Genomic DNA, 11,804 nt, shown 5'->3' with positions numbered 1-11,804 from the left:
ATTTTCATGAAATATATAGAAAAGGAAGCATAACATCGAAAATACATATTAGTGTTAAATGCATTGTTCTTTTACCCTGGGGGTTTCTAGAGGTGTTATTTTCCTTTTTCAAGCCAAGCTGCTATTTGAGATAACTTAGAATATTACCGTTATATATATATTTATATTATGTATAAATGTAATTTTATTTTTATTTTTCATTATTCATGAGAATCTTACTACTAAGATCAACCTGACATGTTTAAACATAAAATGCCAACTTCTATTACATGGCCACAAAGGTTTTGGATAGAGAGGTTACATGTAGCCTTCTCTAAGACTTTAGATTTGAACCTTTTCGATATGGCTTAGATTTTGTGCATTTATCCTAATTCGAAGTACAGGGATATTCATTACATGTAATTTAGTGCTTCTGTCCAAGTAGCAATTCTATCATTCCACTACCAAGAGTTTATTTTCATTCAACTTCTCTTTTAAAATGACTCTTAAAATAGTGATCAAGTAGGGGCTCTTTAAGATTGTGAGTAGGAACTGTTGATAATTTTCTGAAGATAACAAGCATAAAAGAGAACTTGGCAGAGCAGGATGTGTGGGGGTACTATAAGTACTCATAATTTCACCAGTGGGACTATTGGCTATACTTGATACAAAGTTAAGGAAGGGAAGAAAAACTCCTACATCTAGTTATAAGTGTATTGCAGCACTGTAGTCAGTCTGGAGAATTGTCTTGAGATGTGTACAAGTAAATATCCATGAAGTCTAGGACTCATGTAAAGGAAGAGTTAGGAAGCAATGTCAAGACTACGAAATCTGGGAGACTGGACAAGAGAGGAAGTTTGGCAAGGATGTGTTTCATCAAAAGCAATTGATGGGAGGAATTTTATTGCAGTACTTATAAGGTATGCCAGAACCTGAGAGAGAGATTTAAATATCTATCTGCACAAATGTCATGATTTTTTCAATTCTAAATGTATTTTACATTTATTCTTGATTAGCAAGAAAATTTGTTTTTTCATATTGTGAAGGAAATTGTTGCTTTTATTTAGATTATGACTAGATTTCCAACATAAAAAAGTCAGAATATTGGAAAAAATCTTAGAATATTAAGAAAATTGGAAATATATATATATATACATATATATATGTACACAATTTTCATACATAAACTTCTTTCTGATAATGATGCTAAAAGTGAGCTTTAATGGAATACAATCAGATATTTAATAGTAAAGAGAAATAGAGTTTGGTGACATTATTTAATCCTTTATTTTGGAAAAAATGTAATGTGTTAAAAAGTAATAACATGAGCTACTTTTTTAAAAGAAATGCTACATATTTTACAAATGCCTCTGGTAGAATTCTTTATGTGTCTGGGCTTAGGAAAGAACTAGATAGAACTGAGCAGATAGATAAACAGGATGGCTGAGTTGGGAGCACCTTTCTTGGCTACCCTGCATTTTTCAGGACTTCAAAGCTCCTAAGGAGAATATTAAAGTTAGGTAAGAAACATTTGTAAGTTTAAACTTTTGTAAGGAGAGAAAAGAGAATTTATTTTGTCTATTTAAAAGTACAAATTCCAGTGTTTGGGGGCATCAAGGCTGCAAAAAGCAAATGTAATTGTGTTGTGAATTTGGCCCTTGGGTTTCTCATTCAAACCTAACTATTGCAACTAGATCAGAAATTTCTACAGTGTGGCATCTCTGTGACTTTCTCTGGGAAATTTAATGCTCTGTCTCCTAGACATAATATAAAACACTCTGTACATCTGCATTATGTAACTTCCAACCATACAATTCCAAAGTTGGCTCAAAATCTGAAATTTTCCCTGGAAAAAACATATGAAGAAATAATAATATTAAATTTGAAGTCATTCATATTAAAATATATGAGAACTTTACCTTAAAAGCTGAATACTTTTGACTATCTGCTTCAAATAATAACTAATCTGGACCAGCTTAATACAATTTTTGACAATGTTTCACTTCATATTCAATTTTGCAAGTCTCTGGCTTTGCATATTCTTCGAATTTTGTTCTTTTGATACTAAATAAACTTTGAGAATTGAATTTACCCAACTTAGCAAGGCAAATAGTGATTTTGTTACAAAGTCAATGCCATTTATGAGACTTCCTCACTTTAAATACTTTAGAATACACAACTTTATTAAGCCGTCATTAAAATCATACTTTATAAAATCATATTCTTTTCCCACTTTTAAATTCTCTCAAGGATTCAGAAAAATGCTGATTACAAAGAATTAATAAAAATCATGTACAATTCTGTGTTTTAGCTTCCCCTTAAAATAGAATATTTTAACACCGATATGTATATTGTAATGTATTAGTTCTCTTAAGACAAGCATTTCTTGCGAGCACACTGAAGGCTGTACCCATTTCAGTCAGAGAGCAAAGATCTCTTTCTGAAAGTTCATGAACTCTGAAACCTTGGCACCCTTTTGATTCCAAAAGGAAATAAAGTATGTTATGATATTAATGAGAATTATTTTATTAAAACTGGTTGGCTCGTAAAGGCTGTATGCTCAGTCAGATCTTGCCATTAGAAATAATTATTAAATTGTCTCTAGATAATTTATTAGAGATAATTATATTCTATGAGTCAGTAATGTTAGTCTCAGGTTAGCAAAAATAACATATTTGATCAGAGGTTTTAGGAGACCACCACAAACCTCATCTAACTTAGTCTGTCTTCCCTAATAGGTGGAATATTCTATGTTTCTCACCATAACAGTGCCTATTTTTAGAGGGGTGAAAAGCTAATATTATATTTTAAACAACAATGGTAACATCAATAAAATCTACTGCTCACTCTATGGTAGCTTTTCATTAAAATCATACGAAATGTCTCAATGTTCTACCGCCATTTTTTTCCTTGTTCTCAATTCACTTGTTAAATTTCTACAAAATATTACACCATGAGGTTAATATATATATGCACTCACATTCTGAAGTTAATAGATGCTTTACTAAAGGAAAAATTAAATTCTATATTCCTTTTTAAAAATATATTTTGTAATTGATAGTTTGGCTAGAAAGTCCTTTACCAAGTCAAGTACAGAATTACAAATACCCCATGTTTTTATTTATATGTGGAAGCTAAAAATTTCAGTCACAAAGATTAAAAAGTAAAAGTTGGGAAGGGTGGGCAGTGGAATGGAGGTTGGAGAGAGTTTGGGTAAGCTGGATAAAAGTAGTAACTCCTGTTGTACACAGTAAGCTAACTATGGTTGATAACTATTAATTGTATATTTCAAAAATACCTAATAGAAGCGATTTGAAATGTTTCCACCAAAAAGAAATGATAAATGTTTTAGGTGCTATATATACCATTTACCCTTATCTGATCATTAAACACTGCATATATGTATTGAAATATCACTCTGCCCTATAAATATGCATAATTATGTGCCAAATAAATTTAAGAAATATATTAAAAAGAATATTCTTTAACAGTTTCAAATATATGTATAATGTGTGTTCATTTATAATTAACTCAAAGGCAAATATAATAATTATAATAATTGATTAATCAAGTCCACCAACTGGTCTACAATTATCTGAAATCAAGGGTGTCATATGGAAAATGCTCACTGGTTTAGTCACTTCAACTTCAACTTTCACCCAACTTGGGTTAGAATCTCTGATTTATCGCATATTATATCTGAGACATGAAGATGAGTTATCAATCTAAAGAAACACTCAGGAAACAATGCCAAGAATATAAAGGCTTGAGAGGAAATTTAACAGGGATGGTGATAGGTGTTGTCAGTGGTAACTGACAACAGGAAAGTAACTCTTTCATTTACAAGATGTGAGTACATATATAGAGATATAATTTTTCTTTAGAATTAGGGTTTTACTTTTAGATAAATGTAAATTATATCAATCCTAAAAATTACTGTTTATTTTCCTAATTTTGTATAGTTTCATAATGGACATTATTACCATGTGAATATTGTTAACAATATAGTGTTTTTAAATGATTTACAGCATCCATTGCACTTCATGTAGGCACACTGTCCTTGGGATGGAACACATATTCAGGTGGAAACCATTCATGTTTCATGGAGGTGACTAAGAGAGAAAGCACATAAAGTTTGTACACATCCATCACAATCTCTGATACAGTATTTCTAAAGATTTATTTGATTAAGAGTGACTACAACCCATCCTTATGAGCGCCATAATCTATCTTAAGACCAAATAATATTTCCTACATTTATCTTCTATTTTTTAACTTTAATTATACCTTTTGGGAAAAATGGCTTTAGAGTTACAGAAAAGTTGCAAAGATCATACACAGAGAGTTTTATGTGCCCTACACCAGTAACTCCTATTGTTAGCATCTTTCCTCATTATGATGCGTTTTTCAGAAAGAAGGAATCAACTATGGCATATGTCTATTAGCTAAACTCAACACTTTACATGGGATCTGCTAGTTTTTCTCCATCCTTTTTCACTTTAAAATCTGTTTCAGGGGACTACATTTAATTTAGTTGCCATGTCTCCAGGTTCCTGTCAGGCCTGTGTGTCCTTGTGTTTGGCAACCATGACAATTTAGGGAATACTGATCAAGGATTTTGTAAGATGTCCTTTAATTTGAGTTTGCCTATTTTTTCTCTGATAGTTAGATTGACGTTATCAGTGTGGTGGATGTCTTCTGTTTACTTTTATGTTCTGATTGTATTTTGTCTACTGAAAGTTCAAAAAGGCTTTCCCATGTAAGTCAACACATGGAAGAATGCTGAATTATTCAGTTTTCTTCCTAATGATTAAGAAGAAATTTATTCAGATAATTACTAGAAAAGATGAGATGATACTTACAAGTAACCATGTACAAAAGAAGAAAATATTTTAATCTATTTCTCTGAATAGGTAAAAATCTCTCTCCAAGTATATTTTCCTTAATCTTCTTTCATATTAAAGACAACTGTTCACCTCACATTATTTATCAGTATGTTTCTTTCATTTTGTAAACAAAAAGGTCAACCTGAAAATATACATCAAGCCTAACGAAAACATCCTCTCTCCCTATGCAACACACCAGTGCTTGAAGTTTGCTCTTCTAGCATTATTTGTTTAATAGAAATATTTTCCATACCACCTGGTTCTGGCAGAAAGTCAAAATTTGCATTTATATGAGGTAGTTTATCAAATATAACATACAGAAGTCTGTTAAGTACACATTGCATTTTGTTTGTGAGAAAATCTGTTTGTATTTAATGTAGTTTTTAAATTAACCTTAATGAAAGCTTCTGAAAATTGTTGTTCTAAGCATTTGAAATATGCAACAAGAACTGGTAGAAGACATAAACATGTTTTCCATTATATGTTATCAGATAGCCCAAAATTACTACAAAGAAGAATGTGGGACTATGTTAAATTAGAAAGATAAGCAAGCATTTAGTTAGAGGCAAAGGTCTTAAGAAGAGGAAAGCAACTAACTCAGTTAACCTCAGACATCTTATAACAATCTTCAGTCAGAAGTATTTTAACATTTTTAAGTTAGAATATTACTTACTGTGCATGAAACTAGGGTTATTTTCACCAAACGTTAACATTTCATTTCTTAATCTTAGACTTTCCAGATACTCACAGAAGGCTCAAGATTTTCTAAAGTGCTGAGAAAGGTAATTTGTAATATGAGCCTATCTATCTGTGTCTCTTAAGATAATAGTTCTCTCTACTCTCATTTTTCTACTTTCTTTTCATTACTTACAATGTTATCCTTAATATATTTTTGTGAATATTGACATATTCCAGTGATTTTTGCATAGCTGCACTCTTTAGTCATTGATGTAAGACTGACATTTATTTCTATCAGACTTTTTTTTAAATCAGTGTTGGCAAATCCAAGTTTCTTTAGTGCTTAAGCAAATTCCTAACATAAGTGAATGCAGCACGACAGGTGCTAAGGTGAATAGGAGAGCATAGGGCAAAATTCTTTTAATGAGGAAACCTCTATTTGGTTCCATCTCATAGGAGGAAATGTCTGGTATTTTTTGATAATAGACTTTTTAAAAATAAAGATAGAAATCAAGATACTTATATAAAATCACGTGAGTTTCTATATTAAAAACTGACTTTGAAATGTTTAAAATATTATGTAGATCAAGTAAAATACAGCTAGGGTTCCAATTTACAGCCTATGTTATAAGTACAATAAATGAAGAATATTAAGCTTTTGCTTAATTCCAGCAAAAGCTGGGAAATATAGTATTTCCTTTAGCTAGTATCATCTTCCTCTGGATGGAAGGCCATGATTATTTAGAAATAAATCAGATCTTATTCAGAACTACTGCTCTTCAATCCTTATAGCATTTGACAAAGTCTGTGTTATGGTCCTTAATCACAGACTTTGCTGCTACCTTTGATCACAAACCTCTTTGAAGCCATTTCAGTGTTGTTCTGATAGTAAAAAAAAAATCTTAAAGTTTTCATGGAATAAATTACATCTTTGATTAAACAACTGTTTTAGCTTCTTATGATCCTCATCTTCTAACTTAAATTTGTTTATTCAGAATTTTTATCATATGGAAGCTTGACCTGAAGCTTTATTTGTGCTGCTGGTGATCAAACAGAGGGTCTCATCTATGTACATGCTAGACAAGTGCTGTGCCACTGAGCTACACTTCCAATCCTTAAAAATTTTAATTTACTAAGTCTATACATAGAAGGCTTGAATCCTGCATGTATTTCTCTTTTGATTTCCATTTTACAAGGCACATTTTGCTCCAAACTATCACATTCAGCAGTGAAATCTTGGATTAATGACCATCAGTTTTGGTTAGGACAGAACCTGTGAATTTCTATTCTAAGATCAGTAAAGAAAAGCAATCTACACCCCACTCTTTTCTAACAGTAAGAAAAGTAGAAAAAAGAATTAGCCATTGTCCATGCACTTTCTACAAATTTACTTCTCTCTTCTGTTGATATCAGGGCCCTCTGAAAATTTAGAAACTGATAATGCTGGAGGTGAATTCTACTTCCCTTCCCTCTTTAACTTCAGATAACACATTCACTAAGGGATTCCTTTTGAGACCTTTATCATCTTTGCTATGTACCTCAGTCCTTTCATGTAAGCCAAAACTGACATCTTTAACAAAAGAATGACTATGCCAACTTTATTATTATTGCAATCATGTATTTGAAGTATGATTTAATGAGTGTGAGGCAGATGTTAAAGATAGAAGAAATGTTTAGTGGGGATTTCAGAGTCAGATATTGTTTGCTATAAATAATTGTCCCTTATAAGTCTTTTTACCTTGATTATATTTATTAAAATTCAATCTCAAAATAGAATGTAAAACTCTTTCACCCACAGATACCACCTGGCTGTTCTGGAGGGAAGGAATGTGCCATTGTACACAGGCAAATGTATGGCTTTCTCTATTAAAATGAAACAGCACATGTTCATATATGATTTTAGAAGTTACAGAATTCTAAAAACTTCATATAAGTAACTGGAGAAACTCCAGCACAGTTTTTAGGATAATCTCAGTGTTAAGAACTGATCACCATATATAATGTACGCCAATATATATATGTTGCATTTTTATATTCAAAAGTATTCATATGTGGTGAATAAAGTTGATATTGGGCCATTCACTGAGTTACAATATAAAGGGTATTTTCATTTTTTCCATTTAACAAACATTCCTCAAATGCCAATTAAGGTAAAGGATTAAAAATGGTAAGTGTACCATGAAAGGTATAGACAGTTGATTTTTGAAGCAGAAAATACTATACTAATTTGAAAGTATATATTTCAGCATACTGTAATACAATTAATTAGTCTTATTGTTTTTAGTCATTCTAATATAACACATCAAAGATTAGTTTGAGGTTCATTAGCCATCTGTATTAGAATCACCAAGCAATACTTGTTAAAAACAAACTCTTGGATACCATGTGGAATTCACATTTTTACCATCATCAGGTAATTATCTTGCACAGAAAGAATTGAAAACTACCATTTGTACATATTAGGAAATCATTAGGATGAATTCTTCACTTCTCCAATTTTTTTCCAGCAAAGTGCAATTTCACCATTAGCTTGTCTGTTGTATCATGATATTCCTATATGCTGAGAAGTACATTAGAGACGTTTTCTCTTCTCCAAAAACCACTTGATAACATTTCTATAGTTTATGAAACTTTTATTTTATATCAGTTGGTGAATTCCTATTTTTATTAATGTATATTTAACTATAATATTCTTCCCTACCCCAGTAGTTTGATAATATAAATGATTATAAAATTGCAATCCTGCCAGTTGATTCCTGTCTCTGATTGTTTAAGGAAAAACATAACATTTGATGCCTTTCTCACTTTTCTTCCAGTTTTTTATCAACTTTGCAAAAGCTTTATAAATTACCTCTAACTTGCATGTCACTTTGCCTATAACAAATATACAACCAGTAATTATCTTCCCAGGTATTTAATTATATTAATATTTTTGTTTATTAGCATATATAAGCTGTCCTGGGGGATTCATTATGAAATTTACATATGTGCTTAAAATATATCTTAATTAGATTCACCCCCTCTTTCATTCTCCCACATCTCCCTCTTCCATTCTCCCACATCTCCCTCTTCCATTCTCCCACATCCTCCTCTTTCATTCTCCCACATCCCCCTCCTCCCCTTTCTTTAAATGATTTCAACATGTTTTATTGCTTTATTTTCATACATCTATACAAAGTATGTCCACCATATTAACTCTCTTTTGCCCTTTGTATTTAACCTTCCCCATCCACTGGCACCAATCCCCAAACAGAAAACATTTACCTTCCCATCCTCCATTTTTTAAAATGTATATTGATCATCATTGAAGGGTTTTTCCAGCCGGGTGCTATGGTTCAAGCCTGTTATCCTAGCTGCTCTGGAGGCAGAGATCAGAAGGATCATGGTTTGGAGCCAGCTTGGGCAAGTAGTTCCGTGAAACCCTATCTCAAAAAATTCTTCACAAAAATAGGGCTGGTGGAGTGGCTCAAGGTGAAGGCCCTGAGTTCAAGCTCCAGCACCACAAGAAAGGGGGGTGGGGTTCCTTCAGTATTTGACATGTGTATATACTGTTCTTTAATCAGATTAACCCCTCCATTACTTACTCTTTCGCTGTCACTCTGCTCCCCTATTATTCAGCAGCCTTCAGTGCATTTTGTTCCACTATCTTCATACATAGATGCTGTGCATTTCAATATTCTTCACCCTTTATCATTCTCTTTTCCTCTCCCACCCTCCTCATAGCCCCCTCCAACAGGTCCACTATTACAATCAGATATGTTCTTAAAGTGTATTTTGTCTCCATACCAAAAACAAACTTTCACAAAATTGAGTCAATATCTCCACACTTAACATTTTCTGATCACAAAGAGATATGCAAATAATTTAATAACTTATAATTCTCAAGGTTCAAATAACTAGTAGTTACATAGAAACAATTAGGTCTTATCTGGTTCAGAAGACACTTTTCTATACAATAGCTAGTATCAGACTACTAATAGATTTAACCTTGTAAATTCATAGATATTTAAAAGTGTTATGGTTTGAAGGTCAATTTCTCTGTCTTACTATAAAAGAAAGGCAAAGAAATGAATAAAAATTAGAAAGAATTAATTCTTCAAAAAGTTTTTACAAATCAAAACCCTGCAGTTTCACACTGAGAACAAAAGAAGCATATTAAACACCAAAGTTTATCAAGACAAATTAGGTCCCAGTTTCAAATTTTCTTTAATCTTTTGCATCTGAACATTTTTTTTGCTTCATGCTGTTTTCCCTAGTTAAATGTTAAAATGAATTCTAGCCAATACCATTTACTTCCTTCCTTAAAAATATTGAGACACATAATAAAAAATTAATTACTTCCCCTAATTTCCGTGTGATTCTTTAAAAAGATGTAAAATTCATTTAAAGTAAGTGGTGACTTTGTCTTTGAAGATCACGACAATTAACATGGATCAAAGCTTAGGTTCTGTAACGATGATAGCTTATTAGCATAATGAAATTAACTTAGAGACAAGAATCTTTAATAGGTACAACAAAAACGCTTTAATAATACTTGAAGAAAATTATGTATTTGCTAGAAGTACAACAGTTTCAGATTTTCTATCCAATTAATAACTTGTTAATTAACTCCTTTTCCAAACAATGCACACTTTGAGCTAACATCAGCCCATTGGAATATCCTATCTATCCTGCTTCATTCTGGGAAAGGATAAAATGGTTTTGTCAATGATACTTTGTATTTTTTATTATTAAAAAATTAAGGTTTACCCTTCTGTAGTATAGATTCAATATTTCATCATTAAAATAAAAGAAGTTTAATTTCATTGTTTTGGAAGGGAATAAATATTTCAAATTATATAATTATGTTGTGCTCACAGTTCAGATCTTCAGCATATCAAGGACAAATATTTTTTTGGATAGCTTTGGGTGTCTATAAATTTGCTTATTGTTTAAACTGAAGAAGAAAAAATCATCAAAAATACTATTAATTACTTTCGTTTGCTTGTACACATTGGGAATGACTTAGATTTGAGGCAAAATAAAAGCATGTTTTGTTTAGTTTCCAGCAGCATTCTTAATTGTTAGGTTTTCATCTAAGGACTGTAGAAGAAATGTATCTTGTCATTTTTACCCATTCAATAAACCAATAGCTATTGAGAATTAATATTTATGGAGTGTGCCAGTCATTATGAATTTCCTAATATTAAAAAGAAGAGGGTTGTGTTGTTGTGCTTGCAAGCTTGTTTTAAGTTAAATGGTTGATTTTCTTTTTGTACACATAGAAAAAATGAGCACTCTATTCAGCTCTTCTTCCTCTGTTATATCTTACTGTCATAGCATTTTTCTGACTGACATAATTAAACATAACCCCCAAAACAAACCTAAACAAAATACAGTTGCATAACTACCCAACAGAAGACTTCTATTCTTTAAATTTTTTAATTTGTATTTTTGGTGATACTAGGGCATTGAGCTCAGGGACTCATGCTTGCTAGGCAGTTGCTCTACACACTTGAACAACTCCACCAGCCCATAGTTTTTAACTTGACATTTAACGGGGGCGTGGGATTTATCTCAGTGGTAGGGTGCTGCTTGCTTACCTATCATGACTGAGGCCCTAGATTTAATACCAGCACATAAACAGCAAACAAAAATTAGGCTTTAACAAAGAATTTCTCCCTATCGGCACATCCCTCCCCCAATAAATCTCCCTAAATGTCCTTTTCTTACCCATATAGGAAATCTGTGGTTTTCTAATTCATATATGTTGATAATATGCTTTCTAAATGATTTTTTTTTCAGATCTAGAAATTAGCCAGTAGCTCCCAATCCCAAATTTGTTAAGCTGCCTTCCTTCTATATCAACAGTTGTGTTCCTACAGGTTCAGTTTCCCTGGCTTATCTCTTACCACCTAATACCTGTGTGCCCTGTTCAAACAGCTACACTATTTGCTCTTTTTCTAAATGTTAAGATCCAAAACACGAAGCTAGAAATCAGGATCATATCACACATACAGAAAGAAATACCAAAAGACTACGATCTTTTTACTGTCATTGATGCAATAGAGAATTAGCTCTGCTTCTTTCACTGACCCCTCTAGACTAGATGTGATTACAGCTTGAAAAGACGGTAAGCCAGTGTATGAAACCTATTACTTTTTTCTGATTACCTAGAAGCTCTCACTCCTTACCTGAGCCCTAGGAAGGTTTATAATTTTATTTTGAAACTATTTTGTATATATTGCTATATTTGTATATAGTTTGTATATATTACTATTT

The 11,804-nt window shown here is 32.0% G+C and overlaps 1 long non-coding RNA gene across 3 annotated transcripts in view; it reads left to right on the top strand.

The window, feature by feature from the left end:
- The first annotated feature begins 653 nt into the window (after positions 1-653).
- Positions 654-11,804, top strand: part of LOC141422560 (uncharacterized) — a 52,940-nt gene continuing 41,789 nt past the window's right edge. For all 3 annotated transcript variants that reach the window (XR_012447194.1, XR_012447193.1, XR_012447192.1), the window contains exons 1-2: positions 654-899; positions 5,597-5,647. This is a non-coding gene — a long non-coding RNA (uncharacterized lncRNA). The remainder of the gene's footprint in view (positions 900-5,596; positions 5,648-11,804) is intronic.

Source organism: Castor canadensis, chromosome 4, assembly GCF_047511655.1.
Source record: "Castor canadensis chromosome 4, mCasCan1.hap1v2, whole genome shotgun sequence".
NCBI lineage: Eukaryota > Metazoa > Chordata > Mammalia > Rodentia > Castoridae > Castor > Castor canadensis.
The sequence above is the reverse complement of the archived record's forward strand: the minus strand, read 5'-3'. Positions and strand labels throughout refer to the sequence as shown.